Source organism: Limulus polyphemus, unplaced genomic scaffold, assembly GCF_000517525.1.
Source record: "Limulus polyphemus unplaced genomic scaffold, Limulus_polyphemus-2.1.2 Scaffold985, whole genome shotgun sequence".
Classification (NCBI taxonomy): Eukaryota; Metazoa; Arthropoda; class Merostomata; order Xiphosura; family Limulidae; genus Limulus; species Limulus polyphemus.
The window spans coordinates 21,056-39,146 of NW_013666595.1; the positions used below are offsets into that span (position 1 = coordinate 21,056).

An 18,091-nucleotide genomic window follows, 5' to 3' on the forward strand; every position below is an offset into this window, starting at 1 on the left:
TGTCACAGGGCTTAAGCTAGACATCTTCTCCCAAGCAGGGCACAAAACACTTGCTTTTAGAAAATCAATTATTAATTTCAAATCGTGATCTTTCACCTGTTCTGCTTTGATATCTATACTTGGTTCCACTTCACCATCATCAACTCCTTCAGTCACTTTGACTTCAGCTTGATGGCACCTGGTTAGTTCACCCTCTCTTTTGCAGCAATGCCTGCAGTCATTTTTGCAGAGTCTTCTGCTCAGTCCGTCGGCATTTCTATGAGATTTAACAGATGCAGCAAAACTTACTGGAATTTGGTATTTGTTGTTCCCAAACGTCATTTTATCAAAATTAACGAACACTTTCACGGTAGGAGGTAGTCCAACCCTAATATGCATTGGTCTTCAATGTCAGCCAAATATAATTTGTGTCTGTCATTCATGCCCATGAGCTCAATAGTTACCCACACTGGTCCCCACAGCCTTGCATAATGTCCTGTCACACCACAGAGCTTCTGTGTGGCTTCTGGTACTCATTTGTGATCTAGCACCTTGATACTCACAAGGGTTTGCTGAGATGCAGAATATTTGACAAAGTTGCATTTTTGGCCATCTAGCTTCCCTGTCACGTAGACACTATGTGTGCTTGCCATTTTACACTTAGCTGTTGGGACTTTCACAATGGGGCTGTGGGCATCCATTAGCACCAACCACTACTGGTTTCCCGAAGCTGACTTATTGGTAGTATTCTTCTTATGTCCTTGCTCTCCACAGTTCGAACAACCTTTCTGGGTAGCAGCCTCTCCTGCCGTGGCATCTTCCCTGTGTTGAATTTGCCTGCATTGAGCTCTCTTGTGCCCAGGTTTGTTACAGTGCCAGCAAAGTCCCTCACACCTTTCTGAAAGTTACATTATACGAGGGTACAGTATTCTTTCAATATTTTTCAGTTAAGATTTTCCGTCGGAATGTTACCTCAACACATCTTATATTCTGACATAATAATCGTTTGACACTGTAAGATAATTCGAGGTAAAACAAAACAAAAAGAAACGAGAGAGAGAAAGAAAAAAAGAGAAAAGGAATAAACAAATGTAAGAACTCCTGACATTTATCTTTCAGGCTTCAAGTCGTACATGTGTAACGGGTTCAGTATGTCAGCCTCATGAACTGCACAGTGTATATGACTGTATTTGTTAATAATGATCAGTCAAAATATAATCGAGTTTTGGTAGTTTTTCGCAGTGGTGTATGATAATTTTACCATCCTATGCTAAAATACAGTCACAGTCGTAGTCACTCTCCTGTGCTGTGTGTACGTATACATGTATCACTAATTACAGATGAATATAAGTTCAGCCTTTGTTTGTTCATTACGTAATATAGTTAATTACTTGGCAATATTTACAAACACGCGCTCGTACAATTACTAATCAACACAACAGTATATTAATCGCTACACGAAGGCGCATCAGCTGTTAGAATTACTCTGCATTCACGACATATTAATCCCCTCACATCCTATGTATGTGAAACCAAAAATATAATACGTACTATTATATACCGCGGATATTTGCGGTAATAACAAATATCTTAATAACAAACTTAGAAAAAAAACAAAACAACCTTAACACTCCAGATAAGAGAATCATTATTTTAACCCACATTTCGACTTTGTGTAAATCCCTCCAATACGCACTACAAATATAAAAATACAAAATATCGGAACAGGTTGGTTGCGCAAGGGAAGAGGTATACGCATGATGTTTGCTCACATATTTTGATATATTTGTTGTGAGTTCTATCGAGCTTTTAAGGAGTTAAGGTATAATTTAAGAAACTTAATTTATATTGAAGGAGAAAGAACAGTCTTACTAAAAATTTACAAGTATTTTTATTATTTGATTATGAAGGTGAGGAAGATATTCATAAGCCGATACAGTGACAGATGTAATTTTAAGGGTTAGGAAACTCTATCTTCGTGTATATGTATAACGTACTTTATGTACGGAGTAAAGTGAACGCTAGCTTAACGGGACACTACCCAATCCATAAAAAGTATTAATTGAAATAGGATGAAGTTAAAACATCATTTGTTGTAATTCAGAACATTTTCATTTGCACGTACTGTTCGTTATAACTCGGAAAATTACTGAAACCAGTTGCATTTGGCGATTTACGATATAGGAATGTATTCTACATGATACAACATTACAATTTCCAAATAACATAACGTTTTGGGACAACATGGGACATATTGGTCAATCTCGACTGTTCTACCCTCTATACTAAATTAAAATAATTTAAAAAAATCCTAAAGCTAGTCTTTATCATTCATATTCTTATCAAGCTTTTTCTTAAACTCGTTTAAATTTACTGCCTCTACAACGTCTGAAGGCAACCCATTCCAAAGGCCAACCACCTTGTTAGAAATTTTAATATATATAATTATGGGTACAATGTTTCGGGCCAATGCTCTTCTTCAGGTATCGCTAACTGAACAGTAAATCTGTTAGTGATACCCCAAGAAGGGCATTGCGTGCAACATTGTATCCACAATTATATATATATTTTAATATATATATATTAACTCCTTAGTGGTTTGACCTATAACATACTTCTTTTTATCTTTTTCAACAACCACTACATGTAATTTCCTATACCTTGTTAGAAAGATGAAACTGTCTTAGCTGAAGATGACTTCTACCTTCCAAAATTTATAGTTGTGTCCCCTAGTCCTACTGTTCTCACTGTGAAATTTGAAAAAAGATGATGCATCAACACTATCAATTCCCTTTACAATTTTAAACATCTCAGTCAGATCCCCTGTAACTCTTCTTATTTTCAAGAGAAAACAATTTGAGAGATTTCAACCTCTCCTTGTATGACAACCCTCTATTAACATTCTAGTAACCCTTTACAACAATTCAATATCCTTCCTAATATAAGGAGCCAAAGACTCAATACAATACTCCAAATGTGGCCTAACCAGTGACTTATATAATGAAATTATAACCTATTTAGACTCGTATTCAGTATTTCTGTAGAAACAATCTAAAATCCCATTTGCCCTACTAATAGCAACAGCACACTGCTTGGATAGCTTAAGGGATTGGCCAACCACTACATCATTCAAATTATACTTATAATTCAAATTATGATAACTCATGCATTTATTATAATTAAAAGACATCTGCCATTTATTTGACCATCTCACTAAATGATTCAAATCCTTTTGTAAAGCAGCAGCAGCAGCATTCTTTTCACAGTCAGCAACATCCAAGATCTTAATATCCTCGGTAAATTTAAGTACTTTATTGACCATGCCTTCATCTATGTCAGTGATGTAAATCAAAAAGAGCAAAGGCCCTAAGACTGCACCCTGAGGTACCTCATCTATGGCATTAATCCAGTTTGGCTGAACTCCATTTATAATCACCCTCAGCTTTTTTCCATACAGCCACTCTTTTATCCAATTAGCTAACTTATCCCTCCACACCTATAGAGATAATGTTTTATAAGACTTTTATGTGGCAGCTTGTCAGATATTTTTTGAAAGTCCAGATGCATCAAATTCTCACCATTACCCTCATTTACATAAGCAGTAACCTTTTTAAAGAATGGCAAAAGATTTGTAAGGCAAGATTTTCCCTTTGTGAAACCATGTTGAGTATTTGAGGATTTTTCATGTCGTCATTTCTGGTTGATAATGGAAGCTGATATATTGCTGACGTAAATATATATAGTTTGACACTATCGTGATTCTGTTGGATTTTTCTGCAGGTATTGATGAAAAATGGGTTACAATTATTTGAAACATTAGACACCGTATACTAAAACTTTATAAATACAATTCAAGTGTTGCAAGGGTAGAAAGTTGTCCATACAAGTGGTATGTATATTCGTGGGTAAATGATGCAATGAAGTGGCCATCAGTTGACTATGGTGATATATATAAATATGTGAATGATAATGTAAATTTTCTAGTTGTGAAAAGATGAAAATTATTTCAAAGATGGGTGGGTGCAGACAATTTTTCATGTTAAAAACAAGTTAAACATTTTCATTAGGAAAACCATGTTGATCCATCTTTATTTATTCTTTTAATGTTGCTTTATTTACCTAATGCATATTGTCAAATAATCATTTGTTAATTACTTTAAAAACATAACTTTGTAAAATAGTGAGAATAATACACATTTTTATTATTTGTTTTTAATGTTGTCAATGGATTTTAATAGAATGTATTAATTTCAGTCCAGTTGCTAAGGGTGGAAACTAAGGAAGATTATATCACTGTGTACGGGAGAAAAACCCTCCTATCCAATAAAATTCTAAACTTTGTTAAATGACTTTGCAAAGCATTTTTTATCAGACTTTTTAAAACTTTTTCCACAACTGATGTAAGACTAATAGGCCCATAATTACTAGGACAATTTTTATCACCTCCCTTGAAAAGAGGAGTAACATTAGCCAACTTCCAATGCTTTTGCACCTGCCCACTATTAAAGGACTTACAAAAAGTAGTAGCAAGTGGCTCACACATCAATCTTTAATCTTCTTTAAAACCCTTTGGGAAATATTATCTGGCCCAGGAGCCTTATCATTATTTCAACTTTCAAATTTCTTTTATCAAGTTCAGAATTAATGTGATCATTTTGTTTGATCTTGTTTCCATCTATCAACAGTTCAAAATGAGGAATGTTGCTTAAATCTTCATTCGTAAAAGCTGAAGAAAGAGCAGAATTTAATAACCAAGCCTTCTTATCACCATCAGATACAAGCCTTCCTTGAACATCCCTCAAAGGTCCTAACTCCATATTAACATTTTGTTTACCCTTAATGTATTTGAAGAAATTCTTACTGTTAATTTTTACATTTTCAGCCAACTTTTTTTCATACATTTTTGATGTCCTAATTTCCTGATCTTGATCATTCAAATCTCTCGTCATACCAGTCATTTTAATTTCTTAAGTTTGTGATATTTTTCTTTAATTTTATCTTTTACACCTTTTGTGAGCCAACCTGGTTTTTACTTGCAGCCACCCTTTTCTTTCGTAGGTATGGAGACAAAAACTTTACGTAGTATTCCAAGTGACTTATAGCTAGTGAATTGTCATTCTGTCTTTCATATGGTATACAACAGTTTCCGGCACAGATGGTCAAGCAGTACATCAGTCGCTTAGCATACACAAATAGACTCCCTTGTAAATTTTGTTTTCTAAGCTCTTCAGAATACTAACGTCATACAACTGTGATAACTAATACTGTAAAAAAATATTTTGTACATACATTTGACTTGTTTTGAATATGTTATTTTAAAACAAAAGAATTGTGTGTTGTCTGTTTGTTGTTAACATTTATTGCCAGCAAGTCACAGACACCTGTTGTAAAGAATCCCTAACCCATACTTAAAACCTGACATTTGGTGAGCCAGTCAGGATTATACAATGGTAAATGGCAGTAGAAGAAGACATGAACAACAGCAGAAGTAGGCCTATATATATGCACAATTGTAGTGATGGCAAAAATAGTGTAACGATTAAAATCATGCTATATGACCATGTCGACTAATAATGATAAGTGAATTCGAAAGAGGTGAGTGTCTTGGGCTAAAAGATAGTGAACTATGAGAGTTTGTTAAACAACAACAAGGCCTAGAGAGAGAAGAGCATATGCAGAAAAGAGAGGAAGAAAGACTAAAAGAAGAAAAGGAAAGAGAAAGACTGAAAGAAGAAAAGGAGAGAGAAGAGAAACTGCAAATAGAGAGGATAAGAGCACAAAGAGAGAAAGAAGAAATGGAGAGAGAAAGAATAAGATCACAAATTGAGAAAGAAGAAAAGGAGAAAGAGGAGGGACTGGAAACAGAGAGAATAAGAGCATAAATTGAGATAGCCAAATTCACTCAACAGAAAGAGAAAGGGCCCAAGAATGACAATAGTGTCAGGGCCAGCTGACCTATGTTGCTCAGATTTGATGAACAGAAAGATAATATGGATGCTTTCTTGGTGAAATATAAAAGATTTGCCCAAAGTCAGAACTGGGACAAAAGTTGCTGGGCAATTTGTTTTTCTGCCCATTTCTTACAGGAAAGGCCTACAAGTATATGGAGGCATGACATCAGAAGATACCATGGACTATGACAAGTTACAAGTGGCATTACTGAAATGCTATGAACTTACCGATGAAGGTTTTTGTCAGAAGTTAGAGAAGTTAAACCTAACACTGGAGAAACTATATTTCATTTTGTGGCATTTATACGGAAATACTTCACAAGATGAACTGACATGGCTAAATGTGAAAATAGTTTTGAGGGACTGGCAGATTTACTAATACGTGAACAGTTCATGATCACATGCTCAACTGACATATCACTGTTCCTAAAAGAGAGAGCACTGAAAGACGTGGATGAGATGATCAAGCTGGGAGAAGAGTATATATAAGCCCATGGAGGGAGTATAACTGGCAAATTCAAGAATAACTAGTTAAACTTGAAACCAGGACTGGCTGAATAAAAACAGGATACCCCCAAAGGTGACAGAAACTCAGTGGATAAGAGGAAGAAAAGATGCTATATTTGTTATAAAATAGGGTACACTGCAAAGGAGTGAAAGTCCATCACCAACAAGCAACAGCAGAAATTTCAAAATAAAGCACCTGAAGCTGCCTACAAAGATGATGCTGGTAAGAAATAAGAAAAGAGTGACTATCACCATGGATGCTTTTGTCAGAAGAAAGAAAATCAAGACAACACGTCAGATTCACCACAAGAAGGAAGTGCTATACCAGGATTAAACTGTGCATGACTGATGGTCAGCTCAAGTTAGCAAATAGAGTAACAGTGCCTGTAGTGATTGGAACATGTGACAAACATAGAGAGGGGCTAACAAATCACAACATTCCTGTAGGTGAAGGTCCTACAAGACACTGGGTACAGTAGTGCAGCAGTGAGAACCAGTCTAGTATCTGATGATGAGATGACAGGCAAAGTATGTCTGTGTGTACTAATTGATAGGACAGTGAGAAAGTTTCCTATAGCAAAAATAAAGGCAGATACTCCATTCTACATGGGAGACTTGAGGGCATGTGTATGAAGGCACCAATCTACGACTTGGCAATTGGAAATATACCACGTAGTAGAAGTTTGGACCAACTAGACAGAAAGAAGACTGAAGAGACATCTGCAGTCACCATAAGAGCTCATGGGAAGAAAAGCAAGCAAAACATCAAGCCCCTTCAAGTCTCTAAAAGTGACATTCATGGGAGCTGAAGGAAGCAAAGCAGAAAGACCTATCACTGCAGAAACTTTGGGATAGTGCCCGAGAGAAAGTCAAGCAGAAGACAAAAGGGAAAGAGACTTACAAAATAGAGAACCAGAAAGGAATACTGCACCAGACCTATCAAACCCATCAAAGGCAGTCAGAAGCTCTTTTACAGCAAGAAGGCCGAGGATCAGTGCTTCAAGGTCAGACAGAAGGTCTTAGTTCTGCTACCTATAGCCAACAACAAACTCACTGTACAGTAGAAAGGACCTTTTGAAGTGCAGGAAGTGATCAACAGAATGGACTATAAGGTGAAAGTGGATGGGACAACCAAGATGTACCATGCAAGTCTGTTGAAGAGGTACTTTGAAAGAGAAGAAGACCTATCGGTTCAGCTGTTGAGGCACAGATGGACGTGTCAGGTGTTGCTGTCATAGAAGCAGAATCTGAAGACAGTGACTTTGTTATAGAAGATGAAAAACTACTAGGCCTAAGACCACTGGGTAGAAATGAGATGTACAAACTTGTAAAAATCACTGAAGAACTCACTGGCAAGAAGAAGAAGGAAATACAAGATCTGCTGTGCCACTATACAGATATATTAGACAAGACAGACCTCAGACAACACAATATAAAGATGAAGACAAGGAATCGTGTCATGGTGAAGCCCTATCAGATATTCTATCAGAAAAGAGACCAAGTATGGAACTGCAGATGTTGATGCAGACTGTATGAGGAGGCTTTGTGTAATAGCTGAAAACAGTCTTTGTATATGATGTAAAAAGTATATATATATTGTAAATATTTTTCTTGAAGTGGGGCTTATTGTTGGATATACAAGACTGTTTAACTTGAGAGTTATTAATTAGTGTTTTAATATTTAATGATAATTTAGTTTTAATAACAAGCGTTAATTATTTTAAAAGCAAGAGTTATGACAAGTTTTGTTATGTAACTCTGTATGACTTGTACATTGTGTATGCAATTTGATTGTTGTACTAGGCTTTTGTAATACTGTTGATGTCATCTACCTTGAAGCTGCTAAGTTTTTCTCATTGTGTGTATTGTTGTCACTAGAGGGTTAGATATTTCTAGATTTTTTTGTTGTGTTATAAATAGCTGGAGATACAGAAAGCAAGTTAAGTGAGAGATAATTAGACAGATCTAGAATGAGTGATTCTCACTTTAGCAATGACGGGTGCTTTCTAAAGAAGTTAAAGTAAGTTAGTGAAAGTGAAGTTAGACTGTGTGAGTGTTAGTTTAGCCATAACAGGCAATATGTAAAGTGAATTTCATAGTGGAATTGTAACAACAGAGATAAAGAAGAATAAGTTGTCAGAGGGTGTTCTAAAGTAAATGAACGTGCCTGTGTGGACTTTGACAAAAAGTAGACTGTGATAACCAATAATGTAATGAATTTTTATACATATGTTTGACTTGTTTTGAATATATTATTTTAAAGCAAGTGGGCTGTGTGCTGTCTGTTTATTGTTGACATTTATTGCCAACAAGTCATAGATACCTACTGTAAAGAATCCCCGACCCATACATAAAACCTGACAAAGATATACATGTTCCTTATAGACAAAAAAAAGGGGTGGCTGATATTTAAAGTCCAGGTTAGCTCACAAAAAGTATAAGGGATGAAATTAAAGGAAACCATTACATATTTAAGAAGTTTAAGTTGGCTGTTATGATGGGAAACTTACAGGATTATAGGAGATTAAGACAGTTGAATAAATAGGACATTAGGCAGTTGTAAAGGGTATATGGAAAAAGGTTGATTGAAAATCCAAAAATTAATAGTAAAGATTTTTTTAAATACATTATTGGTAAGCAAAATGCTAGTATGGGAGTATGAGATAGCTAGAACTAAATTTTACTTTTCTTACAATTTTTACAAATGAAAAGTTAAGCACACAGTAAAACAATCAGTGTAAAAAATTAGTGTAAGTTTGTTGCCTTTACTGGAGAGAGAGATGTAATGTTAAGCTATGTAAAAGCTTTCGTCAATTCAGGTTTATGTTGAAGTGAAGTTATAGTTAAGCCAAGTTCTGTCAAAACAGGTTGTTCCAGACTGAGAAAACATGGCATTACATACTAAGAAAACAATGCCCCTCTTCTAAAGATGTAGGTGTTACCCATGTGAATGACGGTCACCCTTATTTCAAAATAACAGATGTTATATCCTAGAGGCATCACCCAATTTACCAGTGAAACAGATCACTGTAAATTTTTATACAGTGTGTTCAGTGTTATAGCAGTCTTCTCAAGCAGAAAGTTCCCTCATGGATTAGCAATAAGTTTACTGACTTAAAATGCCAAAATTTACTGTCAGAGCATAGTAGCCCATTGTGTAGCTTTATGTTTAAAAAACAACAATAACTAATCCACCAGAAAGTACATGTGACACCCTTGTGATTGATTTAGTTCTGTGAGTAATTAGGGTGAGAGGAACTTTTGGCTCCATTTACTTTCTGTATTAAGCATATGTACATAATGTGTACTAAAATTAAAAAAAAAAATCAACTAATGGGGTATGAAACAAATTGTATGCCTGAATACCACAGAAGTAAGACTAACTAGCTTATAATTTCCAAGACAACTCTTATTATTTCCTTTAAAAGTAGGAGAGACATAAGCAAGTTTCCAGTCCTCTGGCATCGACCATTGTTTATTGGTCTACTAAAAAATCATACACGGGGAGAAGCTTAATTATCTGGTCTATCACTTCCTTGAATCCGTAGTTCTGGTGCTTTATCCATTTTTAATCTCAATTTTTATGCTTACCACCAAGGTATTAGTATCTAAGTTATTCAGTGCAATTCCAGAATTTCTCATAAAATATTCAGGGTGAGGAATATTCCTAACATTTTCTTTCATTGAAACAGAAGAGAAGAAAATGTTCAAAATCTTAGTATATCATAGTCTGTGTTTAATAATCTATTCCACATTTCAACATTATGCTTACCTTTAAAATAGTTAGTCTTTGATATTAGTTTTAACATTATTACATTATCATTCAGCTATTTCTCACAAAGCCTTTTGGATTTTCTAATTCCTTTTTTAACCAAATAACTAGCTTTCTCATAGTTCTGTAAATCTTTTATTATATCTGGCAATTTAAACTTCTTAAACTGAAAGCATTTGTTCTGAATTTCAGCACCATAGACTCTTTGTATTTTTAAATATTGTATGTTACGTGAAAGAGCTTTCATTGGTCTTCATGTGTGGGTGGTATGATTTGTGATACATAGTCTTTCGTGTCTAAAGACAATGTCAAAGATTGAGCTATGAAGCTAAGATGATATCCAATGTTGAACTATGGCTGACTCTTCAATCAAGGTTGTGCTTTAAATGATGTGAAATGTCACTCAACGGCCCTCTTTAATATTATAGTGGTTTGTGACACAATTTAAGTTCCCATTGTGTGTGAGATTACATGGTTCGGTGTTTTAAAAAAATGTATGTAATAATCAAACTTTCATATAGAGAATATGTGACTGCTTGTGAACTTATGGTTTTCATAGGGATTTTAATTCACTTATTGTTTTTCTTTTAGTACACCTGGTATAATTTTATGATAATAGTCTTCATATAGTTTGTTTTAATATATTAGTTCATAGTTTTTGGATAGAGCTGGGCAACTTAATTGATGTAATTGATTACTTATGAGCAGCTATTACGTTGGTTAGTGTGTATGTTAACTAACCAATTAATTGAAATTTGTGTTTTTATTATCACTCTTTTTGATTATTTAAACAGTCAATTATTCAAAATTCGAATTATATTGATTGTCACAAAAATAATCAACTAACTGAAATTAGTGTTTCCTATTGTTATTGTTTTTGATTATTTTAACAGTTTATTAATCAAATTATGATTAAATTAGTTGTTATGAAAATAATCACCCACCACCAACCTGTTTTATTGATGTTGTTGTTGCTGCTGCTGGTTAACTGCTGGATAGAGGGAAGGCAACTTTCTGGCAGCACCTGCCACCAAGTTTATTTTGTTGTTGGTTAACTGCAGGATAGAGGGAAGGCAACTCTCTGGCAGCAACTGCCACCATGTTTGTTTTGTTGTTGGTTAACTGCTGGATAGAGGGAAGGTAACTTTCTGGCAGCAACTGCCACCACGTTTGTTTTGTTGTTGGTTAACTGCTGGATAGAGGGAAGGCAACTTTCTGGCAGCAACTGCCACCATGTTTGTTTTGTTGTTGGTTAACTGCTGGATAGAGGGAAGGCAACTCTCTGGCAGCACCTGCCACCATGTTTGTTTTGTTGTTGGTTAACTGCTGGATAGAGGGAAGGCATTTGGTTGGCATCACCTGCCATCAATCTATTTTTTGGTTTGCATATACCATGGTGTGAGGAACACTGTACTAATTGATTGATTAATTAGCAAATGCCACTAATCTCCCAGTTTTACTACTGGGTGGCCTAAGTTTTTGCATAGTATAATATAATTATGTTATTAAACTGCTGCCAACATCTTTAAGATTTCTAGATTATAATATTAGTTTTCTAAGGATAACTTTTTAATAGTATTTGTCAAGAATTTGGGTATTAATTGCAAGCTAACATTGATGTTACATTATTAGTGTACAAATTATAGAGTAGAAAATACTTTAAAAGTATCAAAAAGTACATACAAGATTTTCATCTGGCATGTAAAAGGCTCAGTGTCATAACATATGGTGTTTGTACCTTCATTCTAAATTCCCTTCTTTTTATTACTTAAGTGTTTCACTCTCTACCAACTTAATGGAACTGTTTATTACATTAGGCCTGGTTCAGCAATTTTTATGAATGCTATTTCACTAATCAGTTGAACAAATTGTTCCATGTTTTACCACCTAATCATATGTTAAATATCTTTCAGCAAACAAAGGACTATTTTTTCTTTCAAGAGTGTCCATGCACACCTAACCCGAAGAAAATTAAAACATTAAACCCACTTTTTTATTTTTCAATAAAGCATTGATTTCAATCTTGAAGTCTTAAGGTGCCAGTTTCTACTGCTAACAGCAACTCATTTATCTGTTAGAAAATCAACACTATCTTAACTGCAGGCTCACCTGTCTTTTCAAAATTATGAACTTGTGTTGTTTCATCTTATTGTTTGCATAATTCAGCACAAAGAAATGAGACATTTTTATCCTGTTGATTTCCTGGATATTCTGTTCTATTTCAGTTGCCACAGAAACATTGTTTTAACAGTGGAATTTACAATATTCAAGGAAAGCTGTTATAGGCCTGTTTAGTTTTGTTATTTCTAACTTGTATTCTGTAAGTGTCCATTAAGCCTGGTGACCATTCCTGAAGAGGATCAAAAGCTAACTAAGAGCAAACGAAAAAATTATGCGAGTTAGCAATGTGGTACAGGTTTTTTTTTTATAAAATAGTTACTTGACAATTTCATCACTCATATTAAATACACCTGTCTCTTCAAGATTACCATTTATGCAGCTAAGGAACTAAGACCCATATTTCAGTGTTTGTAGCTTTGAAGTCAAGATTGTTTTGGCAATACACTGGTCACAATTTAATCACCTGTTACAAATATGAAATAGTTTAGGAGTTAGTTAAAATAAAAACATTTAAATTTGCGACACATTTATATTTTCTTTTTACTTTTTTTTGGGGGGGGGGAGATAACTTCTGCACCAAAGTAGTTGTTTCATTACAGCATTTTTTAAACATAATACCTTTAGATAGCAAGAAGTGTATTTTTAGTTATATGGATGAATTATAATGCCAGTAATAACCAGCAACTTTCTAAAAAGGTTTTAATGCAAATGTTTTGTTCTCGATGTTATTAAATATAGCAGCTTTAAAAAATTGAAGTGCTTATTAGCAGGTGTTAGAAGATCCAAAATCTTCAGTGGAGACTGCAAACCTCCAGAAAGTCTTAAGTAAGCAAATAAATAGGCTTATAAAATGAACAAAAGTTTATTGGTCTGTACAAATGCATGGTGGTCTGCAGGATCACCAAAATCTTCAGGACATAGACTCTTAACCTTTGGACTCGTTGCTGATATCTCAGGATGGGAGACAAGCATGTTGTTGTTATTATTAAACAAGGGACCTGTTGGTCCATCTAGGCTGTCTCATCCATTGTACTACACTCTAAAATAATACTAAAACACTCAAAGCCAGACCAAACATTATAATTCTAATATTTATCAAGCCATTTCTCAACTTAAGTGCATCTACCATATCTAAAGGCATCCCATTGTAAAGGCCAATCAACCTATTAGAAACATAAAGCTGTCTTAAATGAAGATGACTCCTACCCTGCCAGTATTTATGTGTGCCCTAATCCTACCATTCTCACCATTAATTAAAAAAACATGCATCAACACTCTCAACTGTGTTAACAATCTTAAACATCTCGATCAGATCATCTTATTCTTCTGTTTTTCAAGAGATCTTAATCTATCCTCATATGACAACTTTTCCATCCCAGGTATCATCCTAGTAGTTCTTCTCTGAACCCTTTCCAACAATTCGGTATTAAGGGAAAGGAACCCAAGACTGAACACAATACTCCAAATGTGGCCTATTCAGTGAACAATAATATGCAATGACAATTTGTTGAGATATGTATTCTGTATTTCTGTTGATAAAAGTCTAAAATCCTATTTGTCCTACTGCTAGTAACAGTACATAAGCATTAACCTCTTTAAAGAATCTTGGAAGATTTGTCTCTAGTGAAACCAAGTTGACTTTCCAACAAAATTTTAATATTTGTTAAAAGACTTTGCAAAGTCTCTTTTTCAGACTATCAAACAATTTTACCAACATTGATGTATGACTAATAGGTCTGTAATTACTAAGACAATTTTTAATCACCTCTTTTGAAAATGAGGAGGAACAATAGCCAACTTTCAGGATTCTGGCACATAGTAGTAAATAGCTCACATATGCAGTACTTTAACCTCCTTCAAAACCTTTGGGTAAATATTATTGCGTATCTGCTTGCTTGTTAATTTCCAGTAGAAATTCTTTCCCAGGAACTTCAGCAATACAAGTCCCTACTTCTTGATTAAACCAGTTTATTCTTTCTCGATACACACATTTAGTACACAGTAATTTCACAATAAATACATTTCTCATCTCTTTACTTAACAACTTTTATTATACACGCTATAAATCACAGTGATTCACAAGCTCGATAACTTCCCTCTACGCGACAACTGCAAAACACACACAATTTACAGCTCAACGTCACTACTGTTCGGTTGACTCAATTATTTATCTCCAGCTGGCTTTCTTTGCCAGGCTTATGTACTAAAAAGGGGGCATCTAGATCACACTCGAGCTGCTGGGCAAATTCATGATCATTCAAGAAACTTCAACACGCATGCTCCCAGCGTCATGCGACTTCCGCTGTCGTTACAATATTATGTGGGCAATAAGCGTTAAATTTTTTAACTTTTCAATTTTTCTTAAGTTCAGTATTAATGTGATTATCTTGTTTATCCTTATGTTTCTATTTGAAAACTGTTTTGGATGAGAAATATTACTTAAACCTTCATTAATAAAACTTAAAGAAAAGTATAATTTAATAACCCAGCCATCCCATAATCATCAGATTGTAGCCTTCCTGTAATGTCTATTCCTGTTCAGTGTTGCTCTTTATTTTTTCCCATGCCACAGGCCTTGAACTCCCACATACCCCACAATCAATGTGGTTCACTGCATTTTGAATGTAAACCATCTTGCAACAACTCTCCACCAATAGAAGTGCAACAGTCATGTCCTGATGCATGTGACTCTCTCTATTAGATTCTATTGAACTATCAACTTCCATTAGGCAGTGATGTAGTGCAGATGTTTTTTAATTGTGCTGTCTTCACATGTTCATCAATTTTTTGTGCGAAGTAGTGATTTAAGTTAATTATTCTTTTGCTACAGTGGTTTTCTGTAGTATTTTGTCACAATAACTTACCGTTTTATATAGATTTTTTTTCCTTTTCGAATTCTTTACAGTTTAAGATGAATTCTGAAGTTTGTGTTACAACTTCTAATATTCTTACCACTACTTCAAGTACCGTTACATTAGCTTCAGGTCAGGGGAGGTTTCAACGGGGGATTTTTTGGCTATCAATTATCGGGAGATTGGTCATTATGTGAGTTGACCTTCTCTCAACACTGTTCAGGTTCCTCCTGAATCTTATGAGCCTATTCATGACAAGGAGAATTTTGACAGCCTTTTTCCTTCACCTAACTATGCCGTGCCTTTCCATGCATCTCCTGTGGAATCTGCCAGGCCTAACTCAGCTTTTTTAGGTATGACTTCTCAAATGTGTTCTGATTTATCAGTTTCAAAAATTTCCTGTGATCCTATTCCTTCCTTGTTACATGACACCTCATCCTTAGAGTACCTTGTTTTCCCTCCTCATTCTGACTTCAGGGTTCATGCTGAGCATTTCATTTCTTATTTGACAGGTGGTGGTAGCATACCTCAACCTCCACGGGAATCTGATCATTATACTTTGGCTTATCATCAGGCTGATCAACCATTTTTCAACTTCCAGCAGTTGGAGTCACTTTTGACAGTGTGGTGGGCTGACCCTGACAATACTATCTGTTTCTCTCACGGCCAATTTTTCCACCTTCATCTTACCCTTAAAGCTCTCTTATGGTACTTGTTCACTATATACTTCTTTTCTGAGGCATTCCACCAATCCCCTGAGGGGTTTTCAGGAGATACCCTTTCCCTTATTACCTCCAGGTTGGTGCGATTGTTATCCTCAGCCCTATTCCTTCATATGTGGTTTCTTTGCTGTTGGAATCTTATTGGGAGGGATGCTATCTTGTCACAAGTTCATCTGCCTTCCACTTATCTTTGTGACTTATGGATGGCTTCTTTTCTCCATCGGTCTGTTTTTGGAGATATTTCTGACTCTTTGGAATCACATGTGGAATCTATGAGACAACATTTGACCCTTTTGTCTTTGGTTGCTCGTTTGTCTTCATCTGATCCCATGCCCTCACGCATGGCCGTTTCTTGTCCTTTACCAGTTCCTACCACTAGAGGTTCGACATTTCGTAGTGCCACACGACATTGGATTCATCATCATCAGCAATTACAGGTTTTTTTTTTATCAGTGAGGGTGCATTTGGCCAGTTTTGTCACCCCCCACCCCTGTTGTCTCCTGTACAAATATCCATCCCGTTCCCTTGGGATCCTGCTACCAGTCAGTGTCTATCTGAGGCTGTGCAGATTCTTCTATCACAGAGAGTTATTAAGCCCGTCAGCCAGGCTTCCCCATACTTTAACTCCAGGCTTTTTGTCATGCCCAAGAAAACCAGGGACTGGCATCTTGTGATTGATCTGTCCTGCCTAAAATTTTCCCTGCTTTACCATGGAGTCCTTTCTCATACTGAGGTGCAATATTGCTTGATGATGAGGTAGATGTCTTTATCTCCATATTCCTATTTCTTGTCAGTCCAGTTGCTATCTTTGGTTTGTTCACTTCACGATCGTGTATCAGTTTTGCTCCTTCCCTTTTGGTCTTGCTTCGGCACCAAAATCTGTTCCAGGTGTTGTCACATCAGATCAGGCACCTTACCTTTTCCCTGGCATCTCACCTCCATAATTCAGAGGAAATTCTTCAGTTGAGCATGTGAAGTATACTGCATACATTCATTGCCTGTTGCATCCTTCAAACTTCAGTGTGGGTGCTGCTGGGTTAGTTACATTTTTTTTCAATATATTTTTTTCTTCTAGTGGCATGTCCCATTTAGGCTTAGGATCCCTCTGAGTGGAGAGCATTGCCTGTCCAGATATGCAATCTATTTCTCAAATCTGTACTGTACAGCCAAGATGTAAACCCAAGGCCAGTAATGCACACTGTTGAGTTATGGTGTTCCACAAGATCACTAGTAGTTTTTCCTCATGAAATATTTACTTCATGAATATTCCCATTCCTGACCATACTAACCCATGGACTTGCATGGGTAAAGCAGAAGGGGATAGTTGCCCATCCCTGCCATCTCTTCAATTGAAAAATTCAGCGTCGGTCTGCTTTTCAATATAGGGTTTTTTGCAGTTACCCATTGTACTGTCTCTGGTGTTGGCATTCCTTTGGATTCTTTGCTGAATTTTGACTCCCCTTGTTCTTCTAGTGGAGTATGAGAGTCCTTGCCACTTTCCAGTTCTGAGCCATTGGGGTGGAGGAACATGGAGGAGTCCTTCTGAATGTGAGCACTTCCATTCAGTAGGATGGTGATTTTCTGCTGGTGTAGATGGATTTTCATCCTCCAATCATATACTTCACCTTCATGTGATGTTTTCTGGAGTTTGTTTTATGCCCATCTTCTGTGTGGTTCTATCCAGAGATGGAGGTTGTGTATATTTTCTTGAAGCAATTCACTTTCATGCAGTTGGACCCAGAAGGTGAGGTTGCGTATCTTTCACAGAAGCAATCCACTTTCGTGTGGTGGGACCCGGATGGTGATGTTGTGCTCCAGCTCTCATCTTTTTAAAAATTTGTAACTAAAATATTATTATTCTTTAACTCCATATGCAAATCTAATTGAACAATGATCACTTGTCTAATCACCACCCTGTCACCCATTTCTGTATTAGAAGTTAACATTAAATGTCAAAATAGCATTGTATCTTGTAGATTCCCTAATGATTTGGTGGAGAAAACTATCCTGAACAGTTTCTAAAATCCTGTCTCCCTTATGATTTGACACTAACATTTCCAAGCCTATGTACCTGAAATTAAAATCTCCTAAAATTATAACCTCATTAACAGCTGAATTCTTTATCTCACTGTTAGTTTCTCATTAGTTTCATCTGGTGGTCTCTAACAAATGTCAAACTAAAAGCCA

The 18,091-nt window shown here is 35.7% G+C and overlaps 1 protein-coding gene across 5 annotated transcripts in view; it reads left to right on the forward strand.

Annotated features, from left to right (window-relative positions):
* The first annotated feature begins 1,712 nt into the window (after positions 1-1,712).
* The window catches only part of LOC106461555 (TBC1 domain family member 5-like), a 259,839-nt gene continuing 243,460 nt past the window's right edge, over positions 1,713-18,091 (forward strand). For 2 of the 5 annotated variants that reach the window (XM_022388545.1, XM_022388547.1), the window contains exon 1: positions 1,717-1,889. The gene's annotated coding sequence lies outside the window, so the exon portion shown is untranslated. Of the gene's footprint in view, positions 1,890-18,091 lie in introns of all 5 variants that reach the window. The other 3 variants (XM_013921391.2, XM_022388548.1, XM_022388546.1) reach the window with 3 other exon arrangements.